Raw genomic sequence first — 15676 nt, 5'->3', positions numbered from 1 at the left:
TATAATTTATTTGTCCTATTAGAATGAAGGTTTTTTTTACAATATTAAGTTTTATACAGGACAGTCCTTACGCCCGTAAATATGATAGAGCTTTGCCACCAAAAACAGATTTTTAATCATTTCTGCAAAACTATTTTTTTAACTGCATATTAATTATGTTGCCTAATTTTTATGGTATGAAAAAATCCAAGCTTTATCTTCCCTATCATCAATATAAAATATCGACCATTTTTTTGTGCTTCAAAAACAATTTTTTAAACCTCTAAGGCCATTTTCGTAAGGTACTAGGATAAACAGTAGAGTAATTGCCGTCATCTAGTTAATGCCTTATCTTCTGATCTTACACGTAAATATTATCTGATATTAGACACATCGATTTTTTTAAATATTGCATTAAAAAAAAAACTTACTTGTAAATCGCAGTATGACATTTTTCAAAACTTTATGTTAAATCAAAAACAGGTTACAAACAAAACTAAATGAATTGAAAAACTTTTACTACTGATTTATAGTATGCAAAAGGTTATTTATATACGTTTTCACTTTTCATCATTCGCACAGGGGTTTTCAACACCTTTACGTATTTTATTTTTTATAAAAATTGTTGTAAATACACTTCAATTATGATCAAAATTATTATCTAGGTGAAATTAAATTATGTCTCATCCATAGGAAGCAACAATAGAAAGTCGGGTTGTGGTCCCGTGGTTAGTGTGGCGGACTCTTAAGTCAGAGTTTCATGGTTCAAACCCACTTTACCACAATTTGATACCTAAATTAAAATATTTGTGTAAATAATAAAATCACAAATATTTCTCTTTAAAATTAAAAATATATATATACACTACCTAGTAAAACATTAATTAAAAATGGACAGATTTTACTACAAAGTGACTGCTGAATCAATTAATGAAATTAGAAAAAGAAGATGTAATACACATTTAGATACAAATTGATTTATTTCTTCTGTCTAAAAACAAATAAGGTCAAGTGTGAAATTAAAATATTTGTGTAAATAATAAAAACACAAATATTTCTCTTTAAAAAAAAAGTAAAATGAGTTACCGATATAAATTACCATTTACAATGAGCTATAAAATATATTTCTTGATGGATTATTCGAAATTGTCTTCAAACATGATATGTCGTTATGTTTTGTAATAAAAATAGTAAAAGTGTAAAGATTTCACCTGAAAATTTGGGTATTGTGAGACATATTTTTTAAAAATACTTTGTAAAAATATTTTTTTTATCATTTGACAAATATTAAGTTAATATAAAAAATTTCAAATTCATTGTTATTTTGAATGATAATAGAAATGTAATCTAAATCCGTCAAAAAAAAAAATCTTATATATACGATTAAACCCTATTTTGTAGTGATTATTATGTAATTAAAAAGGTAGAAATCTTCAAGACTAATCATAACAGTTGGTATTGAATTCTGAAAATCGATAAATCGACTTAAGTAAAAGCGTACCTGTCGATATACCGACGATGACGATAATGTACATATTTTGGCGACCGAGTTAGGATTTTGTATTGCAGCGTGCGTATTTCTAACTTCTGATCTGTCAATAATCTTCACAAGTAAACAAATTTAAGTTGAAAATATAAATACATGATTATAAAAACCTATTGTTTTGGCCCTTACATTTTCCACTGAATTTGAAATGGACGGATTAAAAAAAAAAAACCTTCAGTAAGGTTAGTATACAGATGAGAAAAAATTTAAACGAAATAATTGAATGGGCAGTTACTTTGTGGTAATGTCTGGATATTTTTTATTTAAGTTTTACTTGGTAAATACCACTATTTCATGCTAAATAGTGGGTTTTACCAAGTACCTCTTAAATTAAAAACGTTGTAACCTTTACCACATACTTATATAGGTATAAACAAAACTTATCTATTTTAAAAAATAATTTCAAACACAATCAATATTTTTGAACACAATAGATTTTTTTGAAAGAAAAGTGAACCATAAAAAGTTGTAAAAATAATTTGTTCCCAAATCTTTGCAGTCTTACAGGTTCATTCATTTTGACTTTTCATTAAAATATAATAGATAATTTACGGTGTGAATTCCATTGGTTACTTCTGTCGAAATTTATTTATATCTAAATAGGACAAAACAAATTATTGAGTGACCAATTGCAGTAAAAACACAACGATTCAATGGAAAGAAAAACAGACAAATCATTCATATCGATAAAATCAGTATTATTTTAATATGTCTATTAAACAAAATACCAGTGACAAATATCTTTAGTATCTTATAAGTGGTTGGAAACCCCAGAGGTTTGATGACAACCTTCTCAATCTCTTGGAAAGTTTATAATGATTGGAAATCTCATTGTCAGTATCAATATCAGATAAAAAGTCATGATCTTGATTCAATGTGACTATTGTTAATTCATCACAATGTTAACATTTAAGAGACCAGATTTAATAGTAAAAGTAAATCTTTTTGCCAGCAATAGGATAGTTACTACTACTACTACCATCACGCCGTTTCCCCGCAGGGGTAGGAAGAGAGGATGGCATGCCACACTCTTCTGTCCTGACATACACTCCTCGCCTCCTTCACATCCGTACATCTAGTCATACGTGCCCTCCGATTACGCAGACTTTTGACACCGCCAGATTTTAGGTTCTGATTGATCTGATCGTGCCAAGTCTTTTTCGGTCGTCCACGTTTTGTTTTCCCTCTCACATTCGCCACATATATTTTCTTAGTCATTCTCTCGTTATCCATTCGCTCCACATGTCCATACCACCGCAAAGAACTCTTCCTAATCTTTTCAATTATTCCTCGTTCAGCCTTACATTCCTTTCTTATATCTTCATAGGATAGGATAGTTAAAACAAATAAATTTTATGAATTGATACTGCATTCACCATTATCTATCAATTTTTAATATATTTTTTTATGGTAGATACCGCTATAGTTGTCCGCCTCCGTAGTGTAATAGTCAGCACGCTCGGCTACCGTTCTGGAGGTCCCGGGTTCAATTTGTAGGGGGGGGGGTCAAATAAGTAAAAGTGATTTTTTCACTGTTATATTTACTCAATATTACTCTGGACTGGTACCTGAAGCGGGGGACTGATCGCATAGAAAAATAGGTGCAACAATAGATTTTTAGAATCGGTGGTAATTACCAATTAAAATTGAAATAAAAATTAAACAATAAATCTACCTTAATTATTACAACTAATTTTATTAGTATTTTGACGTATTTTATCTACATTATTTCAATTTTCTAAAATATGGTTAGTCATATGGTCAGTTTAATTATTTAATTGTGATTTTCACAAAATGACCGCTAAATAAATTGATAGGGTTTGGCTTGTACACAATTCATTAAAATTGATTGAAATAATTTAATGAAATAGATAAAAATTGTGTTTCTGTTGCCAGTTTCTAAATCTAATTAGGAATAAGATTTATTTATAGAAATATGATATCAAGCAAAAAATTAATATTTTTACTTAACGCAAAAAATTCACAAAATCAGAATAATATTTTGAGTGTGTTCAACCCTTTGCGCGAATACTGAATTCATCCCTTGAGGGTTTTGGTGAATGTTACACAGTGTTTTAAGCGATAAATTGAACTAGAGAGTACCATTATAAGCCCTTTGCCATAGACTGCCATGTTCCGGTTTGTTTTCAGAAAGATTAAATTACAAATGCATTTGGAGTTGTACAAAGTGAGTAATAATGTAATATGTGAAAAATATATTATCATTAATTTTACCCTTTTATCAATATTCCAGTCGTTTAAAATTTATAATATTAGTTGGGTTTTTAAAATAACGCGTATTAACAAATTGATATTTTAAACATACCAATATTAAAGGTATCTCAAATTTAGATAAAACATCTATCGTTTATATAAAAAAATGGAAGTCGGAGTATCCCAGGACTAACGACCTGACATTTGGCAGGCTTAAGTGATCACTTTATACATCTGTGTAACGTTCATCATTTTGCTTATTATTGAAAATCTACATATATACAATAATACAATATGAATGTTTCAAAACGGACAGAATGTTTAACGTTACATAAGTGTATAAAGAGATCACTTAAGCCAGCCAAATGCCAGGTCGTAGCATATTCAGGCTTCCATCTTCTTTCATGTATTTACGAAAGATTATTATCTCAATTTTAAACACCTCTAATGTCATTATTTTTTGACATCTCATCAAAGATGAAGAAGAATATGGAGGCTAGGCATTTACGGGGCTGACGACCGTCATAGGCTGGTTTAAGTGATCACTTTACACACGTGTAACATTCACCAATTCTACCCATTATTGACAACTACACTACTCAAATTCTTAAAATACTCAAATTACTCAAATTCCCAAATACTCTTATGTTGATGAATCCGTAGGGTAAATAATCAAGTGTTTAAAATACAATAAATCAATAAACGTAGCTGCCCTCTTAATTTAAAACCAAGGTATATGTAAAACTGCTATAATTATTACCTATCACCAATTAGAGATCATAAGAATCTATCCTATCAATAAAATTAAAATACTACAGGGATTTCCAGTTATGATGATTCTAATTATAATTATTACTTGCACATATTTTCCCGTATTACAATACGTGTACATATGTTATTTAACAATGTAAACAGAGCATTATATTTAGATCTCATTGTAGTTCATTTCCGTGGGTGTAATAGTGTTTTTTAATTTTTTGTGAAAATCGTTTGCTATTTTTTATATCGGCACTTTACACACGACAAAATATTTAAAATGTACAAAACTTTGTTAAAACGTTCATTCGTTTTAGCAAAATTTTGTAAAATAAAGCTTTAAAAAAAATGTTGAGTCGTTGTACATGTACTTTCTTAAACTTGAAATATTAAAACGAAAGAAATTTTATTGTTATTAAATAATTAAATGAAGAAAAAAACATTGTATGTACGTAATTATGTTATTTTAAATGAAAAATTAACTCCATTAATACGCTAACCGATTACTTACGTGTTTCTTTAATGGTTACTCCAGAAAATTGAATTATGTAAAAATATTAGTAAAAAAATTGAATCCCAGAAATCAGAAAGTGCTTGCAACTACTACCATTCATGTTCCTTGAAGCGCCCTTGAGGTAGTATTTTACGAAAATAGCATTAAATATGTAAATTATTCAAATTTATTATCATGAATTTTTAACAATAAAAAATAACCAAAAAAATGCTAAAATTTACCTATGCTAAAATTTGTGATACATAAAATGAATAAAAATATATTAGCAAAATAAGCAGACCGGAAAACAGCAATAGGAAAGTAGGGTGAGACAAGGTTTTTCTGCTTATATGGAATACACGCCCCTGTTATATACACAAACGTCAAGCTTTATCGCGTAGGACAAATAAATATATATTTTTTTGATAACGTTTTCATTCAACGTTTATTATTACGGGAGAACGATTTAATCTTAAAAGGGTTTCACAAACGATTTTCTAGCGAAACCGAAATGTATCCATTATACTGTCAAAATAATCAGTATTTTATGAGATTTATGTATTGCTGACCCGAAATATGATACAATAAAATTATTTAAATTCACGGCTTTGTGCCCGAAGCCATTTATTTTGCGTTGTGATGATTTCCATTTTAGTTCGTAATTATTACCAACAGAATTCTCGAATAGAATTAAAATTTATCGGATTTTGCCATTAAAATACGTGCAATTATAAAAATAATCGTGTGCTTAAATAAGATTTGCATTTAATAATAAAAAGTAACAAAAACATTTCTACGTAATTTTGTCATATTAAATTTTAAAAAACTGCTCGCTTGTTTTTTTGGTACCCAGCTAGGTACAATATCTGAGTACCTACGTGTTTCTTTAATGATTACGCCATTATATTGTTAATATTTTTACTTTTTTAGGTAATAATATTTATTAAGGTCCTGGGCTATGAGTTGTCCAGCATTATACGACTTACCCCTACATGATAAAAAATGTTATTAAGTAAATAAACGATTACAAAACATTATATGTTTTTCATAATATATATTTTACTTGACAAATCAGTTTTTTAATTTGTTTAATTTGAATATCGATTTAATTAAGTTAAAATAATAAAAATTTACTAAGTTGATTGAGAGGAAAAATATTACGAAAAAAAACAAAATGAGATTATATGAGAAGAACACTGCATTGCTCCAGTGCTGTCATATCTCCAGCGGCTGTAGACAAAGTAAAAATGCAATGATGATTGCTAATAACGTGGAATGACAAAGTAAGAATAATACAATTTAATTTAAGTTTTACTTGTGTATACAACTGTTTTTGGAATTATTACATTTGAAAATAGTGGTGGTTTTCAAGTCAAACATAACTTAAAAATTAATGGACTTTTTATTTTATTTGTTAAATATTATTTATTTATTTATTTCATAGATACATACATTTATTTAAATATATGTATTACGGCTCTTAAGGCATGCCCTGTGTTGAGCCGAAATACTTACATGTTAATACAATTGTTTTATTTAGATTATTATTTGTTTTTTTTTTTAATTATAAGATTATATACACTACATACAATAGATACAATAACAATTTACAGTATAAAGGTGTTACAATAAAATAATTACACCTGAACTTTAGTTAACTCACTTTCTACCTCGTCCCTTCCAACGAGAAGCAACCATTGACGGACACTGTTCTTAAAGACATGATCACTACTGGAATTCTTAATGGTTTCGCGCAGCAAATTAAATATCTTTGGCGCAAGGAATGAAATTTTTTTTTGCCCAAAACTTGTTTGAACAGATGTGCCAACATAGTTTATATTTAATGCTGCCCGAAATTTGTAGTAATTTGCATTACTACAAAGTGACTGATGAATCAATCAATGTAATTAGTTTTTTTTAAAGTAAATATCTTATCACCAAATCGATAACTTAATTGAATTTCGTATTGCAAAATTTAAATTGCACTGTACCTTTTAATAATACAAAAGTTTTGTATCATTAGCCGTAACGGAAATCATAACGAGAAGTTCTTGATTTACCCAGTACGGAGACTGATTCATTGTGTGAAATGCACACTGGTTCAGGTTATATTCAGCTCCAAAACAATCCCACGGGATTGAGTTATGTATGGGAGTAGCATGAATCCAACTTGTAGTACAGCTATTGAGAAATTTGCACAACTCTAGTTTAGTTTGGTCGTGTGAAAGCAGGGAACTTGAACAATGGGCGAGTGTTGAATACACACTTTTTCTATTTTAATTATGTGTTTCGGAAACTACTACGTCCACATGCAATTTTAGAACCGAGACAGAAATATACAATTTTGCGCCGCATAAAATAAAATTATAAATAAATACAAATAGCTAAAAAAACAAAACAAGTTAAAATGTGACTTCTTGATATGGGACACAAGAGCTGCCTAGAGTTGGCCACCCCACCTAAATAAAGTCAGCTTGTCATATTATTATTGTTGCATACTTGGCAACTTCTCAGTGTGCTTATTTTGTTACTACAATTCAATTTTTTGTTGTAATATTTGTAACTAAAAAATAAATAAATTATAAAGTACATAAAGGAACGTCCCGTCACGAGTTTTGCTTAGTGAGATCTTCATCTAAAAATTAAACTTGTATTGTAATAAGAAACGAATAAATAAATAAAATACCTCCCGAAAAAAATATTTGATTCTTTTACATATATAAATATAATGCAGCCATAATATAATAAAAACTAAAATATTTAAAGGAATAAAATATGCTCTATTAGTATATTTTTATTAAATATAAAAGAAGAAGGAAGAAAGAAGTTTTGGTGGTCAAACATATATATATATATATACATACATATATATATACACATATATACATATATATATATATATATATATATATATATATATATATATATATATATATATATATATATATATATATATATATATATATATATATATATATATATATATATATATATATATATATATATAAATAAATGCAAAAAAATGTGTGCGGATAACACGTGTGGTTTCTTGCACAGCCGGTCGCTTCTGACTTCGTGTATTTAAGAGTACACCATTTAAGATTTTTGTAATATTGTAAGATAATTAAAGATAATAGCTATTATTGGTAACATTGATAATCTTGGATACGTCAGCCAAAGTTTCGCATCCACTAAGGTATAATATTCGTAAATTTGCAATCACAATATGGGTAATGAATGCAGATCTTTCATGTTCTGTTGCATACAATAGACTAGCCGGAGAGTGGTTTACATAATGGTATTTATTAAGTCATTAAGCGGGGCGTTGTGTAATTTGAGCTTGTGATCAGAGATTTGGTTCCTGTTTTATTTTAAAGTTTACTTGGTAAATATTACTTTTTCTTAAAATTCATTTAGACATATCGTAGTAATACAGGAGAAAGTGACCAAGTGCATTGTTTTACAAAAACGTGATCATTGACTATTTGATATCTTACTAGCTTAATATTGCCCTGAAAATATCCCAAAGGATTTTAAACTTGGAAGAATAATATATTGACTAGTTAAAAATGACCAACTGCATTGGTGTTTATTTTATTGCCAAGCAATAGTGACTTAAATGGCCCTCCTGAACATTTTACGTTTTGGTAGTTAGTCAGTTTCTCCTGTACGACTACGATATTTCGCATCATTTTTTTTCGCATAAATTTTAGAGTTTTCATTGGGACGTTGAATGATGAAAAGAGGGTAGGAGCTGTTCCTTGTTGTTATTCATTTGTTCTTTTTTATCAGTAGGGACATTAAGTTCCTGTTTTATTTTACATTACTTCTCTGATTTCAGCTGAATTAGAAAAAAAAATCTTTTGAATAAAATTCTTCCCTCCATAACGTCTACTCATGTCATTTTACAAAAACGTCCTTATTCTTGTCATAGAACTTTGTATACTATTTGCACAATCGTTAATTGTGGTGTTGACTGAATTTTTAGGACCAATACTTACATATATCGTAGTCATACAGGAGAAAGTGACCAAGTGCATTGTTTTACAAAAACGTGATAATTGACTATTTGATATCTTACAAGCTTGTCCTGGAAAAATCCCAAAGGAATTTAAACTTAGAAGTGTAATATGTTGATTAGTTAAAAATGACTAACTGCATTGGTGTTTTTTTTTTGCCAAGCAATAGTGACATAAATGGCCCTCCTGAACATTTTACGTTTTGGTAGTTGGTCACTCTCTCCTGTACGACTACGATATGAACTCGTATTTAAACACTTAAGTAGTAACTACTGACATCTATGAAATGACATGGAAAGAAGTGAAAAACTCGAATTCTTTATCCATATTTAAAAAAAAGTCCGATCAATCATCCTATCTATGTGATTTGATTATGCTGGAATATCATCAATTTTAACGATATGATGCATCGAAAAATTAAACTTTTAGCTAAATGATAGTAAAGTCATATTGGTTTGTGCGCTTCCGTAGTGTAGTGGTCAGCATGCTCGGCTGCCGTTCTGAAGGTCTCGGGTTCGATTCCCAGGGGGGTTTAATAAACATAAGTGATTTTTTCACTCTAATATTTATTCAATATTTCACTGGACTGGTACCTGAAGTGGAGGGCTGATAACCTTTCCTTCATGTGTAATCGATCGAGGTAACACTGCGTTTATATGAAACAGTGCCCTATGCACCATTGGGGTGCGGTAAGGGTTTAAAAAAAAATATTGGTTAACTATTTATGTCTGAGCCGTGGAAGGAAAATATGCTGTGAAGCTAAATAAGCTGTTGAGTTATTTTATTTGTAAAGGTGAGCGATGAAGAATTGTTTGTTGACAGTCTTTTCAAAGTATTTTCCAGTTTCTTGAATATAATTTCAATCTCATAAAATAATGTAAGAGAAATATGCGAGATCAAAGATGTAGTTAGGAGGGGAAGGCAACGACGATGACAATTGTATGCGCATGTGAGGAGAATGGAACCATCTAGACTCCCCTACGTTGCGTTGCACGGCCAACCCCTAAGTAGACGACTCCCGGGCAAACCACCAAAGAGATGGATTGACAGCTTGGAGTCAACATTGCAAAAGGCAACATCCCTCTTAAAAATAGACCACAAGCCTTGAACCAAGAAGAAGATGAAGATACTACAGTAGTACCCCGCTTAGCGTGGGTAATTCTATCAAAATGGAGCGCTAAACGAATCAGCACTAAGCGGGTCTATTTTCCACATATGAAGTCTATATAGAAATACTAGGTGTTTTTGCGTTCCTTTGATACACTTCCTTGCATGAATGTCTACCATTTCTGTGCGCTGTGTACAATTAACAATATTTTATATACAAAAACTAGTGCGTTTCAAACGACAAAACCGAATTGTAGTACATATATCAACTTATTGCGAATGGATTTACCTTACATATGACCAAAACGGTATAAACTGATTGGAAGTCGACACACCGGATAAATATTTGGTAATCCCCGAGTAAAATATTGCATTTTTCGGTTCATTAGTGAATCATTGAACCGCCTTATTAACGCAGAGTTATAGCGGAACGGCGTAAATAGGGATGGCGTTAAGCGGGGTATTACTGTAATGTAAGCAAGTAATTTGCAGTAATTTTCATATAAAAATATAGTTTAGTGAGATGGTGGGTGCGACTACTCGAGGTAATGAATATTTAACGACCTGGGAGATAGACTAAACTACCAGAATTGCTAATATTCTTGAATATTATTAGCTAAAACAAATGGCGCTCGTATCACACGTCATATTTTGCTAAATATTGATATTTACTAGGACGTAAAATGGATGAAAGCGTGCCTGGAGCGTCGCCATCAGCGTCGGCGTCGGCCAGGTATGGGAAACTTCCCCGACGCTTAATTAATACAAATAAATTAATTTATATAAATGCTGATAAACGGTTATTAGGAGCCAAGCTGGTACGTGACTTGAAGTCTGGAATAAATTTAATGGTAAGTAAGATATATCGTTAATTGCCATGTATGGCGCACTTACCTCTGAATTCGGAACCCTTTAATACCGTCAAGGGGTTCATTCCGCCCCTCGTTTTCATCACTATAAGAAAATCGCAAAAATAACCGTGAAACCTTTCTACGCAGGAGACTATAGCGTTCGAATGCTAGCACAAACTAAAAATAAACTTCTTTTACAAAATTATGTAGAAAGGCCCAAATGCTTCCCGCCCAAAGGTGTTAGAGAGGCAATATTAATAAAAGTAAAGGTAATGTTTGAAAATGAAAATTTATACGGTGAGTATACTTATTTTTACCTCGAATTAAGAAATACTCGATTCATTGAAAAATGCCTCAAAATTTTTCGTCGAAATGGTTGACGTCATACATTCGTTTTTTTCACCAAAAATATATGGGTATGCCACCCGAAAACCCTAGCCATTACTGATATTATTTTTTCCATATAATATTTCTTAACTAAAGAAATATCATTAACCCTAAAATCCTTGACTTTCTTCATCTGTAACCTAGAGTCAATCTAAGAGTCTCTTGATTTTGGATAACAAGAATGATCTAGTCGATACCACGTCGATTCGATGGGGTGCCCTAAACACCATTCGTTAGATGATTGTCATATAAAATTGTCTTCTTTCTAAATATATAAAACACTTGTATATATTACACACATATACCCACAAAAACACATAAACACACGGTTCGATGACGAAAAGAGATGTTTTTTGTTTTATTTTTTTACATCTCATCAAAGATGAAGAAGAATATGGAAATCTGGGAATTTACGAGGTTGACGACCGTCATAGGCTGGTTTGAGTGGTCACTTTACACATGTGTAACATTCACCAATTCTACCTATTATTGACAACCATATTTCTCTAATTCTTGGAAGTTCTATGTTTATGAACCAATTTTGAAACATTGTTCTTTAATCACTAGAACGTCACTAGAGACATCTATTGGTGAGATGAAAATATGAAAATGATGATGATAAATCGGGTAGCATACGCATATACATTTGTGAACAAGTATTTGGACACACTCAAAATCTTGTAAATATTTTTGTTGTTATCTAAGGTCCACAATTTATTTTATTCGTAATGTTACACACAATTCCTACACCGTTTATATTATATTAAAAAAAAAAATGTGAATAGAACTAATGCACTGAATTTTTTTTTTCAGATTGAAAAATAATATTTGTTCAAAGTGATTTTGTAGATGATACCTGTTTTTTAGTTGGATATAATTGTGTTAAACCGAACATCTGAGCACAATTCAAAGCATTCTTCTTACATTATCTTGTTAAAGTTTCACGTTTTGCATCCATATGTAGGAAAGTCTCGCGCGATAAAGTATAAAGCAACTTACTTAGGGTACATTACTGAATCAACTTACTTAACTTCATAATTCCGTTTTCGGACGGTGTATATTTCAACGATTTTAGGGGTATCGATGAAAGTTCTTAATTTTGTTGACCGTACTAAAGTTTGGTCTTTTAGGTCAGTAATTTTGTGTAAAAGATATCTACATTATGTAAGTGCCATGTTCGCTTACAAGGCTATCGAATAAATTTAACGTAAAACAAGAACTAAAATGAAATTTGAATTTTATATGTAGCAAGAAAACAATTGCTATTTCATTCTCAGGGTAGCTGTTTCGAATTTTGGTGCTCGAAATCTCGATAAACATATTCGGTTATTTACAACATTTTGAGTGTGTCCAAATTATAAGCTGGTCAAATTATACGCTATAATAATAAAAATGAAAATGAAATTTTCCGGCATTTCACATGTGTGTGATTATAATCCAGGATTCGGACCTCAAATACTAATAAAGAGTTTCTGCTTAATAGAAAGCTTCTTTTCATCTCACCAATAGATGTCTCTAGTGAAGTTCTAGTGATTCAAGAATAATATTTCAAAAATTGATTCTTATGTATGGAACTTACAAAAATTTGAGTAGTGCGGTTGTCAATAATGGGTAAAATTGGTGAATGTTACACGTGTATAAAGTGATCACTTAAACCAGCCTCTGACGGTCGTCAGCCCCGTAAATGCCCAGACTTCCGTATTCTTCTTCATCTTTGATGAGATGTCAAAAAATAATAATTGGTTATATTTAAAAATTAGAAAATATGATCTTTTATCGAAAAGTCTACATTAATCAGATAGCCACTTAATGTATTCTACTCTCATGAAATTCAATTAATAAATTTTCTAGTAAGCTACAGGAAACTAAACATAAAAAAAATCAACAAAAATACAACCTATTTCATAACGTTTAGCGAATTGTCCGACGGTATTAAGTAGAAATTCTTTAAAAAAATATTTCTACGGCCTTTTTTATGGTTTTATTCGTTGAAGTTGCGTTCTTTTTAGAGTAAATTTTGTTATAAGTGTCATTGAATTGTAACTCTCTCCTTATTACTTATCGTTCCTATAATACCCCATGGTTCCCATAATACCACCTTAAAATTCTGCTTCACTACTGCCGGTTTTGTAATAACTATTCCCTCATCAGGTCATCTGTAGACTAATAATAAAGTCATCGTAGAGTTTATACGTGGTATTATTCAAAGTTAATGATAAGGAAAGTGTTATATTATCTATCATACTGCAAACTTCGTGCTATTAAATTACAAAATACAATTGAATTGTGTTCATTGGACTTTTTTTGATTCCTTGCCATTATTAGATAAAATATAGTTCTATTCTCTGAAAATTGAGTAAATATACTTATCACAATAAGTGAATTGTGTATATTGAATTTTTGATAATGATAATAATAGACACGAAGTCGTTATTACCTCAATGCAATAATGTCTTTATCCCTTTCATTGTCATCAATCATTTTCAATGAATAAAAAATTAGCAATGATTTATCCACATTCGTTGGGCCCATTTTCCGAGAGTTTTTGGATTGGAAACGAACCTAATTTATGGCCGTTTTGTATCGTTATTTTGACAGTTTCTTCCTCTCGCGATTGTTTATTGGTCCGTTCATAAAACCATTAGTGTTTGAAATTTAAACGATACCAATTTTGTACATTTCTCGATTTGTGTTAACACAGTAGTCAGCAAATAATAATTATAATAAGTTATTTGATTTCGGGAATTAACGGGTTGTGAGTTGGAAAGCCATTACGAGGCACGAATTCTGACAGTAAATTTCGGATCGTAAAATTTTAGTTTGTGACCAATGACGCGGAATTTACTTACCTGTGCTCGTAATTTATCGAGTCATTTATTGCTTTATTTTTACATTATCTAATACTATTATCACAAAATATTACGAAGCTTTATCGCATCGTTTTTTCTCTTGTTCGAATTTGATGATGCATAAGACACTATTACACGATTGTAAAGTTACAGAATTATCTTCGTCGTAAATTACACCTAGGAATTTTTCCCAATTTTATTCGGTACTTTGTACATGCGCGACAATAATATAACTCTTTTTATTGTGTAATGTAGCATTGGACAATAACGATAAGTCAAAAGCATGATCAATATTCAGGTTTACTTTTCATATCTATTATTGTACAAAAAATAGATAAATAACTGTAGAATTCAATCATTACATCAGTATAAACAGTAACTGCTTACTTCAATACTTTAACCTGGATCCTTACGATAATTGGTTGAGTATTTTATTTATTATACTCGTATGAGGGTTGAAATTCTGGTGGAGAAGAAAATATAGTGTTCTTTAAAATAATAGTTTAACTAAAATACGTTGTGGGTAAGGATAATCACAAAGAAATAGACATGGGTGAACGAATTAAAAAAAAAAACTTAATTCAAAAACGACTTCTTTAAAATATATCGTAAACGTATTGAATGCGGATTAACGTATGAAAAAAACTAATTTTTTAATATTTCATCTTTACAAACTAAAAATGGGTGTTTTCAATTAGAGAACCGAATGAAATAACGAATTATTAAAAATATTTCGTTATTTAATTGGGATAAGGGTTAAAAAAAAAGGAATCCTTTGAGGTTTTTTTTTTAATAAAAAAATTAATTGCAAACTTTTGATTCCTGTTAAGTTTACGAGTATTTAAATAAATGCTTAAAGGATAACAAAAATCCAGGATAAGTTTTTTTGATGTGTTCTCAATTTTTTGTTTGTTGTTCAGATGCCATGCCTCCTTGAAACCATTGATAGTTTATTATATATAGCATTATGACAAAAAGTAGACGCTTTTGTAGCTTCATTCCACTCCTTAGCTAACTAATGCCTCCAACACTCTTCCAACCTTCTGAAGGATAGATATCACCACCTTTGAAGATCACAGAACTTATGTAAAGTGGGTCAAAATATTTACAAATAATCATCACGTGCCGACCGAATGAATTATACATAATAATGGCACTTCTGCCAAATTATACTGTTTTATTTCATTAATTGATTCGGCAATCACTTTGAGGTAATATCTATCCATTTTTATTGAAGTTTTACTTAGTAAATACTACAATTTATTAAAATCTATATTTAAAAAAAAGGAATAACCCGCAAAGCCTCTATAGGGGTCTTGTCTGCAGGTAGGATAGTAAGGTAGGATAGTAAGGATAGTAAGATAGTAAAGATTAGGACACGTGTTTGATATTCTTCTTCTTCTTCTTACCCTTTTTCGCATACAATGGTGCATAGGGCACTGCATAATAATGACGCCGTGTTATATTGATCGTAA

Source organism: Brachycentrus maculatus, unplaced genomic scaffold, assembly GCF_059751285.1.
Source record: "Brachycentrus maculatus isolate JH-2025_06_01 unplaced genomic scaffold, ASM5975128v1 h1tg000255l, whole genome shotgun sequence".
Lineage (NCBI taxonomy): Eukaryota > Metazoa > Arthropoda > Insecta > Trichoptera > Brachycentridae > Brachycentrus > Brachycentrus maculatus.
Note: the sequence above shows the minus strand (reverse complement) of the source record.